At 37.9% G+C, this 15,550-nt stretch overlaps 1 protein-coding gene across 1 annotated transcript in view; it reads right to left on the bottom strand.

The window, feature by feature from the left end:
• The window catches only part of LOC134651158 (protein singed), a 54,980-nt gene extending 39,583 nt beyond the window's left edge, over window positions 1–15,397 (bottom strand). The window contains exon 1 of the mRNA XM_063506195.1: window positions 15,145–15,397. The gene's annotated coding sequence lies outside the window, so the exon portion shown is untranslated. The remainder of the gene's footprint in view (window positions 1–15,144) is intronic.
• Window positions 15,398–15,550: the final 153 nt, after the last annotated feature.

The raw sequence follows: 15,550 nt of genomic DNA, 5'->3' as shown, positions 1-15,550 counted from the left end.
AATAATAGAGCACCTATTACACAGTTAAACCAGTCATGTGTAAAACATAGCACTTTTTTATTATGAATAATGTAGGTGTAATATAAGTTTACTCCGTGGGGGCAGACCGCGGCGGGGGGTCAACGGCCGATTCCCGCGTTTCGCGTACTATCATAACGTGATGTTTATGCAATTCGAAAGAATCATAAAATATTTATATTAAGCTCTAAAATTTAAAGGCTTCATTTGGAAAGTTGATCGTACATATTACATATTAATACCGATGACACAGACACGAGTATATTAAGGCGAGAAATTTCATAAAGTTGGTATCGGCCGTATGTTTAGTTGGTTGACCGAAAGTACGTATGCTTGTGCTACTACTACTGTATTAAGCACATATCCGTATTTCCTCTCCTCCTTTTCTCGTATACTTAATTGAGGCTATGTGACTTGGGTGAGCTTGAGCTTTATACCTGGATTTTTCAGGACGCTGCATGCTCAAAAGCTAAACATTAGGCCTGTGTTTAACTTTCGGCCACAAGGACATTTTGTTTGGAGAAAATGCCTAAACGTACATGTTAGATGATATTTTTGTTTAAATAATAAAAATCGGAGGCAAATCGACTAGCGGTCAAAGGCTGGAGCCAATAGTTTGATAAGCGTGGCAAAGCTCTATAAATACCCTTATCACGCAAACTAAGGGTCTCCGACCCGCCCATAAAGCTTAGTCAACAATAACCAAGGCGTTGACTGGCTGGGAGTAAGATTTGAGTAAACAAAATCAGCTTTTCACACCTGTTAATGCTCATACACACACATTGTAAACAAATCACCAGCATGTGTGGTAAGATAGAGATGCTCCGTATGATTCGCCTACCCTACTACGAGCGGTGAAATCATGCTCTTCGTTAAAGTTAGGACTGTTATAAGATTAAGATATCCGACCCTTTAATTGTGTCTAGTGTAAGTGACCCTAAAAGTAAAGTAAAGCTAGGTAAAACTCTGCCGTAAATGTGCATAACGTGCGGTAACCAAAACGTGTGGGTGGGCGGTCGAGCGAGAGATTCCTGGCTCCATCTCTATACTCCGTACAAGGCAAGGTCGCGGGCGATAACCTTTCCTCAATTTATAAAAGGTTCTAAAAACAGTTAAACCCCCTTAAAAGGGCCATTAGACCCCCCATATATGGATAATAATTTGAGCAATACCCTTCTCTCTCTCACTTACTGTATTAATCAGTGTTCAAGTTACGTTGAGACTGCAATAGACAGTCCAAAAGTTTTTAATGCCCTTTTCTGACCCTTCAGAAATCATAATTCACTTGTTAGAGTCATCGAAAGAACCAAACACAACCATACGCACTTAATGGTTAAAGATCACGATCGTAAATCACTATTATACATATTATGTAGAACAGTACACCCATCAGTAAACAGTTTTACACACTTCTCAAGCAATAAGCAAAATTGCTAGTTAATTAAAATCCTCCATAGCTGAGAGATAATTGGTTCTAAATCTATACTTGGTAAGAAATATTATTATAATTAAGTTAACCAAACGGTAGCTTATTTATGATTACTTACTTCTGTGCGAGACTTAATAATAATGGTTAAGAGGATAATATGATTAAGGTAAGGTAAATGTTATCCTAATAGTTGTCTGCTTTAATAAAATTAAGGAAAAATAAATAAATCGATATGTTTGTATTATCCCAATTACCCACTCAGGCACCTAATGCATTCTGTAATAAAATAAGAAAAAACATCCCATTAGTTTTATTTACATTATTAGGAGGAAATATTAACAATATTAATATGTATAATGAGGGTTTTCATTTAAAAAATCTTCTCCGTTTGTACTTGTATAAAATCAACTGCATTCTAACCGGCAGTCGGCCTGCAGTTGGTAACATACAAGATGAAGCTGGTACCGGCTCAGTGCGGTCGTTTATCCGATACTCGATCTTTGTCACTCTAATTACGCCTTCATTGGAGTAAAAGAGAAACATCCCCGCGATTTGCGAAATTCGGTTTTCGCGGTAGCCCCTCAGACTCCAGCTCTACCGTCCAGGCCGCGTAGCCAACATGCAAATCGCTTACGCTCCGTAGCGATCGAAACGCAACTGTCACTGTTGCACTAACATGGAAGAGTGATAGAGAGACATGAATCTTTTCGTTGTCGAAGCGATAGCGATTGTCACCTTGGCTAGGCCGGCAGTACCGAATACTCTCATTGCTTCTATAATTAAAAACTATCGGTACGAAACAGCCTAATAGTACCAGTAGTGTAGTACCATATTTAGCGACGTATTCAAAATCCGCGATATAAATTAGGTAACTGTATATCGCAATTTCGGTATCGATACCGCATTAAAACCGGCCGCGTAGCCAACGTGCCAATCACTAACGCTCCGTAGCGATCGAAACGCAACTGTCACTGTCGCACTAATATGGAAGAGTGATAGAGAGACACAAAGCGTTTCGCTTTCGAAGCGATAGCGATTGTAACCTTGGCTAGGCCGGCTGGTCTGTGCCAGCTGTAAAGTTTACTAACAAACCGTCAGATGGTCAAGTTTTTGTACGGAACGGGTTTGGGCAAAGGACGGAAGCCAGACGAAAACGTAATCATGTGTACGTAAATGCATTTACATGGCTAAATTGGCTGCTGTACAAAAATTGCAAACAAGTTTAATGAATACATTTGTGTGTTACTATAGTTTGTGGCTTTTATTATGGTAAAATTTATAATTAAGTTTACTACTGGCTATGAAGTCATTTTCAAGTCAAAGTAATTCAATCAACTTTGCGCCTGCGAAATAAGCACTTCGGATGGCGGGATGTTTTTTCTTTTATATTTTTTTTAATGGAATATAGCAATCATAACACATAACAAGTATCAAAGAGGTCAATATAATTTAAGTTTTTATCGCACTCCACGTCAAACAGGTACAAAAACGAAATTTTGATTAAGTCTTCATTTTCACTTTTTACAAAAAAGTTAGTAGTCACGCAAAGCAAAAAGCTCGCCAGATGCAAAAAGTGATTGAATACCGAACAGTCATGGCCGTAACTGTTAATTTTGAAAGAGCGAACAGTTAGCCGATACAAACAATATGAGAAGTGGGGCGCTGCGCCGGCGTCGCGTGGCCTGCAGCCTGCATCTAACTTTACTATCTGATCTGCATGAGGCTTGTTAACTGTAGCTAGTTTGTGGCAACACTTACAACTTGAGAAGATTTAGGCTATCTATTTGTTTATAAACTGGTGCCAATGCTCCCATTAGACACATCATGTGGCGAAATTGCTATTATTGCAAAGTCTGCTTTCATCGGTCTACTTTCTTATTATAAGGAAGCTAATATATTTTTGGTAAGATAATCTAAAAAGTAACCTATATTTAGTTCCATTTATAATAATATGTATGAGTATAATGACGGCGAAATAAGCCCGTTAGAGGTGAACGGCCGCGAGTCATTTATCTCACCTCGGTAAAACGGAACCGCATTAAGGAATAACTCGGAAATATGACCGGCACGTGTTCCTTGTACAATTTGAGATAACGCCGTTTGTTGCTATGTATATGCAATTATTTTAAGTCATTGGATTTTTTTTTCGAGAAAAACTTCTTCGGGATAATTCGATAAACGGTGACTGTTAAGAATTATTGAGAGAGAAACTTTAAAACGCCTTACATTTAAGTTTAGGTTAGGTTAAGATAGCCAACATTGTGTTCCAATACTTCCATTGATAGAGAAAAGGTGTGACGTCGAACATACAGACTAGAAAGACGAAAGCTATATTTTTTAATAAATTAGAATTCAACTCAGTAAGTACCTATTCTAAAGAGCCGTTTTAAACATTATTATCAGTTTATTCAGTCTTTTTTTCTACTTTAATGTATACATTAAATTTAAATGAATGCAAATCTAAATATTACACACACACTGTTATCTCAAAATCTCTGTATAAATTACCCAAAATTTCACATGGCAAAGAAGCCGGATTAGAAAATTCTTTTGTCTTCTTTATACCTACATTGAACAGTCGAAGAGTGAGAGGTACGAGGACGAGGTTTTTTGACCAGATAACTAAGTTAGCCAGTCAGCGGCGCATGACGGGCCTGTTGCCATTGCTTATCGCAGGTGAGCATCTCAGGTCAGCTATTTGGTAGTAGGTAAGTGTGATTCGATTATACATACGAAGTTGTTAACTTTTTATGCACTGCCAGCTTCGAGATTGCCGATATAAATATGCGAATTCCGGTTATCGGAATATGGTGAGGCATTAGACTTTTAGGAAATTGTAAATACCTGGCAGAACACAAATCGGCCTGAACCCTAGGCCTGACCTCTGGTATAATTGTCTCTCCGAGTTGGTTTCAGTTGGTTTGGTAGCGGCTGATCTGTACCTATATAATCAGCATCTACGGCAGTTCTTGTGTGTGTCAACAAGTTAACTCTGGGTTCCTTTGATTCAACCGGGAATGAGCTAAGATGAGGACTTGAAGAGGAAGGAGGAAGTTAGAAATCCCCAGGTCACAATGCTTTATAAAGGAGTCCTCGCGAAGGGTACTGGCGACTGGTTTTTTTTTAATCTCCTAAACAGAGTATTTATCACTATGATGTTTTGATGAGGTACAGTAATGTTGGTTCAACTAAGTCAAAAGCTCATGAGTGATAAGAATTACAGCAACACAGACGCGTCTGTGGCAGACCGGAACGGCTGCGCGGCGCGGAAAAAACGGACGTACACGGAAAATTGTTTTACGGACAAATGGGTTTATTGGTCTCGAAGAATGCTCGTAATTGGAGTTGGCGAGCTTGTTCGCGCTAACTCCCATTCCGGGAGGAGAAAGGTTAATTTATAGCGCTCATGCATGCCTTACGTGAATTATGGTCAATAAAGTTGTTCACAGTACATATTTCATTTAAACTTAAACAATACGAAACGAATCTGCAAAGTAGGTAATTAAGATCGGTTTTACAAAAACTATCCCAGATTCTTCATGTAGGTATTAAGTCATAGCACATCATTAGAAAAGTCCGGCACCAAGTCCAGGTTTAAGCCTTGTTCAAACTAATTTAAAAAAAAGTTTTTATAAAACTGTCATGTTATGTTAGACGATCACTTATATCACTGTAAGGATATAGTTTGTCAAATTACCTATCATCAAAACACGTATTTAGACAACAGACTGAACCCATGAATTAAAAAAAAAACAAATGTACCCTAATTGCTAGACAACAAATCTCGACAAGCGGCCATTCAAGATTAAACCAAATGTCTACAGTTGGTTGTCGTCAAATTAATGAGACAAGGATGTTAGAAGCGATGGAGTTTCCGTATATTTTAATTTTAACCAGGTAATATAATTTGAACCCTTCCCCAAGATAGGGTTAAAAGAGTATGGTTGAATTTAAAATCTTATAAAATAACTTAAATAACTCGTTGCTTGGGTAATACAAACTTAAAACGTTGTTTTCTTTATAGTTTTCGATCAATGCGGTTAAAATTATTAAACCATCACTGACGGAATACAGACTATCTATGCACTTTTTAGGTGAGGCGCTGTTTGGGTTTTTTAACTTTTAACTCACCGTATTGTAAGACAATAGTATTTGTCACCCTTCGACGACTCTAGAACGGAACTCTTGTTAAAGTTTGTACAGTCGACTAGAAAGAGATGTATCCACTTTTTCACCTTACTGCCTTGTAATTAGGTGAAAAAGTGGATACATCTCTTTGTAGTCGACCCTACAGGAAACTCAGCAGATAAAGTATTGTACCTATTTGAAACGACCACATCTTATAGGTTAACCCTCATACATCGATGTTTTATGCATTCTCTGAGCTATTTCCGTCGACAAGAGGCGTGTGGCCATTCGTCCACGATAAGTATTCCCACGCTGAAGATCTTAGCATTTATGATAAAAGGTCTATTATGGCTTGATTTAAGTGTATTGGTACCGGGGTTTTTTCTATAGTCAATGTCTTGTTGGAATAGGTCGGGGTGATAGTGGGATGGCAGATAAAGGATACTATTTTTAGTGCGGCTTTGTGATTTTAGCAGTCGTTAATATCGTTGTATACTGGATGCGCTTTACTGGAAGAATTGTAGATCTAGCATTACTAGTATCTGAAGATTAACTGTTTAATAGGCAATAAAGGCTTGTCGCAGAGACTTAAGTTAAGACCCTTGACAATAAAATTATTAATTATGCAAGTACTTATCTTTGTTTATTCGCTCAGGTACGAGTTCCTATCTGTATAGATTTTGACTGTCACCGGAATTTTCCATAAAAAAATTACATATTTTAAAGCAGTTTGATAGACGTGTATTAAATTACACGTAGACTTGACGTAGATAACGTGGAAGTTTTTTTTCTTTACACCAAATGAAACACCGTGCATACAGATGCGTAATTTACAGTAGCAATAACAAACCTATCAAGCAATCAACTTAAACTTTCTAGACCACTCTATTATGGTCATGTAAATTGGAAGCGTGATTATAGTTTGTAATATAAATCACTTCAAAATTCTAACAAGCCATAACTTAACAGAATCACATTAAGTGAATTAAATGGCTGCTCAATAAAAATACTCTCTCAACGCAGCTGTAGCCCAAATTGGATTAAAAATAAAAGAGTCAACGCCCTCTACTTGGGCCCTGCATTCAGCCATGTTCGAATGGCGTCTGCGACCTTGACACTCAGCCCTGTTCCGTTCTATATTCAAAACGCGACAAAAAAGTATGGTTATGTTATGGTGGCTATATTAGATCTATATGTCAAAAATTAAAAAAAAAACGCCTGCTGAGACGGGTAGACATCGAAGTGATCCCAAAAACATGTATGGAATCAGTTGAGTAATTTAATAAATACTCAGATCATTTAGACGATCCTAACATTCCCAACACAATTGGAGCCAAATCTTAAAAAATTGAATCTTCAGCCATTGTAAATCTAGCAAATATATTTCTCAGTCTAACCATGTCAACGAGATGGCATCCCAAAAAGGAAAACCGCGCAATAATCCCGTCGCGACTGCATTGGTACTCGCGTTCTAAAATTAAACACTAGCGCCAATCAGTGTTGCCAGCTGCACTCTTTGTTTCCTTTTTCGTAAACGCGTATATGGCAACCGATGTAATCGGCCAGGTTTTCAATGCCATATTTATCTAACTAGAGTTTCCTTAGGGACTATTGGACTACCGAGTTCGATTGCCAGGTATGCCATTATCTAGCTGGATTTTGCAATTATAAAACTTCTAAGTCTAATCTTACATATATGTAAGTCAAAGTTTTACTTGACTGCTTATGTAGAATTTGAGTAGAAGAAGTGTAACAGTGAAAGATTGATTCCACTACGACGGTAAGCTAAGTGCGGCTTAACGGTTATGGATTAAACAGATTATCCGTGTCAGGTATTCCGGATAAGCGGTAAACATATGTACTTATAATCCCGGAGTAAGGTTTCTAAGACGCAAAAATAATGAATATGTTATAATTCATGCAAAATTAGGCACGTACTCAATTAGCTACAGAATTCCCTAATGATAAAGAAAAGGGAACAATAAAGAAATTTGAAGACATGAACATTCCGCAAGATGCCGTGGGAACGCTACTCAATTGGCTGCCAAGCGAAGCACTGGGAAGAGTGGATAGACTATTGTTGGTAAATATTGTAGATAAATAAAAGTCACAGTAAATATGTTAGGTACGAGACTCGACGACAATGGGCGGATGTCTCCTCGCCGTATTGTGTCGACACGACTCATATGTTTATTTATTTAGGCGTACACTTATCGCTTTTTGATAAGCTGGGATCGTCAGAGGACTTGAAAATAACAAAAGGCAAATATGAGAATAAAAGCAGTCCTTGGTTTTTTGTAAGATTTTGGGGTGTCATTATCTATATGATGGTTGCTAGTGTTGCTACATACAAAAAACAGCAGACGACTTTTCACCAATTGATTTTATACGAATGTCAGCAGAATGCCTCACACTGTTTAAAAAGTTAAAGGTGCTTGTTTCTAATTGCACTCTCTAGTCAAGTCCGGACACGGTTTTGCTAATGTGATTAATAGGAAAAACATGTAAATGATGTAGTGTATTAACGATTTAGATAAGGGTGTAATAAATACCCCAATGCGCTATTCTGAAACCCTCTCCAAAACGCTAATAAGCGAGGTAATAGATGGGTTCGATACTCGTCGATAAGATAATCGCGATAATAACATATGACCACAGCCACACAAATGAATGGTATGAAACAAAAAAAAAATGCGAATTCTGTTTATCTTTTATGCACTTGCTCTTTCTTTTGGCCTTGAAGAAGAAAGTTTAAATGGTTTGGTATTGGTTTTTGGTCCTTAAGGTTTGCAATGTCATTACAAAGTCTCTCGAACCGATATGTGAAAGTCGAAAAGGAAAGAAAAACAGAGTTTAGGCCAAATATAATAAAGGATATGGATATTATGATACTCAGGATAAAGAGTAATAGGGGTTGGTCTGTGAGCCCGGATTAAGTCTAGTCTCCGGTCGACTCTGATTACTGTTTAATAAAATGATATGATAACAAAACTTAACTCATTGAAAAGGCTACATCATAGTGCAACATTGTAGTGTGGTATTGGTACGTTCGTTAGTTATTAAAAAAAAACCCAAACCTAAATGAAATGCGAACGCTTGGCGGTCCGTTCAGAAGCGTTCCGCTGTTCGCCGACATAATTAGCTCATAATTACTGAAATGGTGATCTGTAGCGCGACTAAATCTCATCTTTATACAGATAACAGTAATGAGTAGACTGTGGAAAGTCGTGGCGTGCGGATTTGGGAAAGTAAGATGATGTTCCGAACGCATACTCGGAATAGTTCCGTTTTTGAATGCCTTTCACCTCGCTTTATTAATATCTGCGGTTGTGGCTCATTATTTTTAATGTGTTTGTATTAAAACAACTCCAATTTAAATTATTCTTCAAATATAATTATATATTCAAATGAGACAGTCAATTTTGACATAATTATGATGCACAACTCTTGCACAACCCTAGGCAGTATAATTTTTTATAAGTGAGGAATAGACGATGCAAGGTTTGTCTGTTTAGAATTGAAGTTGATTAAAACTTTTTGGACTTTGTCTATCGTATGTGAACCGTTAAACAGTAGTATCCTCAATTAGGTGATAATGGCGTGTCATTACTAGTTATCTATGAGGCCCATCAATAGTCAGCCTTATCAAGCAAATGTATACCTACCCTTAAAAAGCCCTGAGGACCCCAACTCAATTGGAGTAAGTACCGAATGTTTACAGGCTATTTGCTTAATGAAATGAGATATCGCGGAGACTGATAAGGGTTTCCATTTTAGTTAATATGCTGTGAGCTTAATGCTTTGCATACAACGGAAATCGTTATGACGTTACTTTACGTAAGTATGCAATTTAAAAATACTTACGATGTTCTTTCTCGATTTAGACTGTTGACTAGAGAGTTGGGATACTTGAGATGGCCCTAAAGCCTAAATGGGAACTCGGGAGACGAAGTAAACATTACAAACTTTGTAATGTAAAGTCCTCTAGTCATTTTTTCGTCACGGCAAATCCATCGGAAAAACTCCTTGCCCGTTTGTTACACTACAGACTCAATCTAGAGCGAAATGGTCACCAATGCCAATCTTGAAGTCATTATCGTCAGCCTAGTGGCTCTAGTCCTAATAAGAGACTAACTTATTTACATTATAGATAATCTCTAATTGTGTGGAGGCATTATTTATATTATTATGTTTATTGTAGATTCTTGCGTCATTATTCATTAAATAGATGTATAATTCATGATTTATTGATTTGACGGACTAGGGTTTAATTTTGCTTGTAATCCATGGATTACAAGCAAAATTAAACCCTAGTCCGTCAAGGAAACATGTTAAAATGCCAAATAGTAACTTCCTTCCGATTTAATTCATCAGTTCATCATCTGACATAACTCCAAGATGAAGAGTTCCAATTGACAGACCGTAAAACTCTAACGAGTAGCAGTTACATAGATCATTAGTAAACACATTGACACACGATCCGCCGGCGGAGGACGCGCCGCTCCGCTGCGCGAGCGCACATACTCGTTAATCCGATCCAAGATCCGCGCGCTTTCTAACAGATTTGGAACGATCTTGTTCGTTGGTTTTAATTGCGAGTTGCACTGATTGGTGTGAACTTTTGACTTATGTTTTTCCAGTTCAGTTTCCTTGTGTGATGCGTTTGCAACTATGTAATTATATTGCAGCGCAAACCAAAGTTTAATAAAATGACCAAACAAACATTGATTATGGCAGTTATAAGCCTTTCCTTAATGGGTCATTAACTTGGCATTTTAGTAGTACGTAGTGCAGTGTAACATTTCTTCTAACAAAGGGCGATTGTGCACAACAATGAATTTTACTGTCCGGCAGTCCGAGTTTTTACGGTCCGATATGGCACGCCATTAGATGTATAGTAGCTTGTGCACTAGACGTAATTTTACCGTCCGACATTTTACTTTTCCCCATTCCGGACAGTTTTTTTCCGGTCCGAGATGACAGCCATGAAAAACGTGTTTATGCTTGTGCACTACGTCTGGAATTAGTATAATTCATGACTTGGCCGAGCAGGGGCGGGCCTCTCTTTTAGTAAAAAGACGGAAAAGTGCACAAGCCAATCATCCGTTTTTTTCATGACACTGCGCCGCACCTGCGAGTAAAAAGACGGACAAGTGCACAAGCCAATCATCCGTTTTTTTCATGCCATATGCCGGACCATGAAAACTCGGACTGCCGGACAGTAAAATTCATTGTAGTGCACAATCGCCCAAACTATGATAATATGTCGTCTGGGTGACGGGACAGAATAACAAAAATAAGTTCACCCTAATAGTATTCCCAAGAGTTTCCCAGCGAATATAAACTTGAATTTACTTACTTACATACCCTATATGCATACATTATAAAATGCATGCATGTATCTAGACACGCATATATACTTAAAAATAACCAGTAGTTAAAAAGAAAAATAAATACTAGAAAGTAAAACTGCTAGACCATATTCTTCACATTTGTCACCGACACCGGTGCCATAAATAAAGAAAACGAAAGTATGGTAATTTGATGATACGCCAGCCTCATCTATTATTCATTATCATTAATCTAGAATTTTTAATTAATTCACACACATCTGACTTTCACGTCAAACAAAACTTGCAGCTTTGCCAAATTAAATTAGTTTTATTTTTATTTTATAACATTTATACTTCCGAATAATTATGAAGATGTAGGTAGACTTTTACGCATTTGCTTCCAATCGCACCAATAATCAGGTGGTGGAGAAATAGTACATTACGATACAAGTGCGGAAAGTAGGAGATTCGTAACGAGTAGCGATAACACGACCGAAGGGAGTGTTTTAAATCGACACGAGTTGCGAATTACTTTTTCGCACGTGTCTTGTACGTTTTACAGTACATATGGCCCTTTAAATTTTCGACATGTGCACGTATTATGCCAATTACCGCACTAGGGCGGTAAAGTAGTACCATATGTACTGTAATAGATATTTCCTCCATAGTTTTCATTTGTCTCAGATTCTTAATTCTTACGCTGCCTTTGTTTCCACACCTTTATTAAACCCTGTCCCTTCCATCCGACCGATCTGTCATTTTAGTTTATAAATTGGTACTATGCTTTTGGTAGTAGGTACCACCGACACCGAACTGTCAATTTAATAGGATCCTATATGGTTTTGGGATATAAAAAGAGGCCCTACCTATAAAACCTTCAATAGCATTTCAATAGTTCAGTATATAAGAGTGCCTTACACTTACCTTATTTACCTCGTTTATCACATTTTGTAGGTGCCCGGTTTGTGAAGCACCTACATGATCATGACGGAACTACCTAATTAAAGATCAAGACGGTGCGTGCATAAATTACATGAACAATATGCAGCTGAAGTTATTCGTAGTCAAAGAATTTTAGTGTGATGGTGATGTGGTGATGAGGATAACATGCTGCCTCTACCTACACGTAGGCTTCAGCCTGGCGGGGTGAATATAGTAGGTAGTAGGGATTGCAGAACCGGTACTGTTTAAAAGAACCGGGATTTTCGGTACCGGGCAAAAATGGAACCGGGATTTCCCGGTATTTTCGGTACTTTCGGGACTGCCTTCAAAAATTAGTTTTTACATCAATGTTCAGTAAAAAAAAAAAACTATCTTTGTTGATTGGCAAAAACTGAATTGTGGCTCAGTAATATCATCATTTCTTTTAAATATGTAAGACGTTTTGTGAAAAAGGATAAAAAAAATGATAATTTTCGCATGCGTTCAAAATGGGCTGTAGACCTTCGAACATATAATAACAGAACTATCAATACGACAAATCAAGAAATTATTCAGCCAGAATTATTAATTCATTTAAAATATCATTATCATACGTGAGTTTCTTATACCGTGTTTGAATTTGAATTAAAAGTAGTATTTTATTAAGGCACGTATTATAACCGGTCAACTAATTAATCGATTTTGGGCAGTTTAAAAAAATAGAAATGGCTACTAAAATTAATAGTTTGGCAACTAAAACGGAGTCTTAAAATATATCAATATGAGCTGTATTTTAAAGCCGTTACAGCGTTTGAATATTTTTAGGCAGGTACCAAGTATTTATTTGGCAACTGAATTAATATATTGGAGACTATTTATGAAGCACATTTTAAAAAGAAAACGGCTATCTATTAATTCAAAAATGAAGTTCTTTTAAAATACTTTGTTTGGTCATTACACTGTCAACCTAACACGCTCCTCCTCGCTTCGCTCGTCGTCGCACCTATCTGTTGACTCTAGCAGAACACAGTGGTAACTATTGAAATTAGTGATTAAAAATGTAAAGATCTAATGGCCATTAGGAGTTTCATGATTAGAAATTTCGACTATAAGTATACTGACCATTGCGTATTGGTAAATTAATTTGAGGTTTTTTGTGTAAAAAGTGACCAATATTCATTAAATTTAACTGCTTTCGTGTTAAAATACTACCTAGCTGAATACGATATGCTCAGTTATGATTAGTTGATTATTTAGGTGTGAACAACTAGATGACAACTAAATTTTATGATCGCTTTACAATATTAGTTGCCAATTTATTATTTTAGACGCAACCTATCACTTTAAGTTCCCTATAATTTTTTTAGGTGGCTTGATTTTGCTGCCAGTTATTTTAATAATATGATGCTTATATTTGAGGCTAAAATATTTTTTTTGGCGCCAAAATATTAATGCACAGCCAAATTATATTATTATATGCCCAATGAATGTTCCTGTTTAATATTTTAGTTACCCGGTTAATAATAAGCCTTTTATTAATTACAAAATTGTCTCTATTTTTGCTTCTAGTTAGTATACAAATATGAAATAACTAATTGTTCGTATATTTTTTTTTATCGTACAAACATTTATGCCCTTAAAGTATCAAATTACGCAATTTTATATTGTCGGCATTGTCAAACCCATTGACTTTTTTTTTAAATTTATTTTAATGTAGTGGTCAGCCGTAAAAGTATTACCATCAGCCTTAGATTGATAAAATATATTTATTTTCTTTATAAAACATGATATTTCATGCTAAGTAACAGAAAGCAGTAAAATATTGTACCGGAAATTTTAGTCCCGAAAATCCCGGGAGTACCGGGACTTTAATTTTGAAATCCCGGTTCTTTGCTTGGCTCTAAATCCCGGAAATTCCCGGTACTTTCGGTACCGGTATTTCCCGGGAGCAAACCCTAGTAGGTAGGTATTCGTCTCATTACCATACCATCTCATTACCGTCTCCATACTGGAGGAGCTACGCATAAAACGCCGGTTGTCAACGATATGCCAGGACCAAATGCTTGCATACTTCGGACACCTCTCACGTCGCTCTCCTGATAGCCTGGAAAAAGTAATAATGACGGGCAAAGTTGAAGGCTCGAGACCTCAGGCCCCTCCCCCTACTAGATGGTGTTCTCAAATTACGGCACCTATGCAATTAAAACTGCACGAGGCCATGCGCTTGGCGGGGAACAGAACCCTATGGAGGAACCTGGTCTTCAACAGAAGGACATGATGTCACGATCCTCAGTATTGAGGGACCGACTGAAGAAGAAGATTCGTCTCATTCTACCTATAGCCCGCCGGGCAAGGGCTTACAGGCTTACATAATAAAGGTTGGACGAATAAATATTGGGTAGGTATTAATCTCTCGTGTGCGGATTTTTTTCCGGATATCCGCGATATCCGGTACGATCCGGCATACGAGGGGTTAAAGGTCAGTGACATCGCCCGAGTCAGGGCTGCAGCAGTTACGCTGCAACAGCAACGCTCCTGCAGTCGCCATCCGAATGTAACCTTTGTAATCAGCTAATCACACATATGTATACCCACCATTCCCACCAACGAGATGTCGTTGTAGGTATCCGTATGAGCATAATACCTACCTATTGTATTGAGATATTTTTATATTTACGGGACTGGTGGGTACGGGTAGTACCCACGTAATTCCTTGCATTACCTACCTGTAAATAAGTTTTATAAATAAATGAGTAAGAATACCTAATAATGAGTACGTATTAGGTATGTAATTTACCCCTCGTTGGCCTCGTTCAACGTTTCAAGAACGAAAATTATTTTTTCTTCCTTTCGGTGACGTTTTATATCACAAATTTAGTCTGGTCTGGTCTTGCAGATCCTATCCTCGGTTTATTTTTCAAACTAAGCATGAACATGAAAGTCAACTAGATATGTGGGTAGCATTTCACATAACTGATGAGTAGCTAGAAAAAATGTAAATAACTTAGTTGCTTGCACCGCATCGTCTACTTTCAGAGAAAAAACAAAACGAGCATAGGAAAGCATAAATAAGTGCATATGTATAAATAATTCATTGTATCATAATAAAACCGGCGCGAGTTCGAGTTCATGTTCAAGATCAGCGGGAAGGAACAACACGAGTGAAGGGAGGGTGGGTCCCCGCATAATGAAATAGGTATAGCCTACCCGGACAATCGATTCGCGAGTCCCGGCCGGCGTCCCGGCCAGCTCCGGGCTCCGGGCCCCGCTCCGGCCATCCACCCGCACGATCTATTCCAACTAGCAAAAACTCACCTTTTTACACTTCAGCAAGCCTCCACCAAAGAAATGCAGTCACGTAGATCGCGAGATCAAACCACTATGATTGCACTGCGAAAAAATATCTAAGCGAGACGCGGCACAAACATCAATTAACTTGACACTTTTTTTAAATTATAAAGCCTATTTTATATCTACTTTTATCAATACCGGTATATTGGGCCGGTAAGGTTTTTATAAAAGTACGATCCGACAAAGCGTTTCCTCCACAGTTGTTCGCGGCGGACTGACAGAAATGAAGATGGCGCCGGCCGTGCGCCGGCATGATGCGAGTGAAGGCAGCCACGGATACCCCGTTACAAGCTGCACCAATCACAGTACAGTGCGCTCCCGGTTGGCCAATGAGCGATGAAAGTTCTCCTCTGATATATTTGCCCGTGAA

Source organism: Cydia amplana, chromosome 9 (assembly GCF_948474715.1).
Source record: "Cydia amplana chromosome 9, ilCydAmpl1.1, whole genome shotgun sequence".
NCBI classification, from domain to species: domain Eukaryota; kingdom Metazoa; phylum Arthropoda; class Insecta; order Lepidoptera; family Tortricidae; genus Cydia; species Cydia amplana.
The sequence above is the reverse complement of the archived record's forward strand: the minus strand, read 5'-3'. Positions and strand labels throughout refer to the sequence as shown.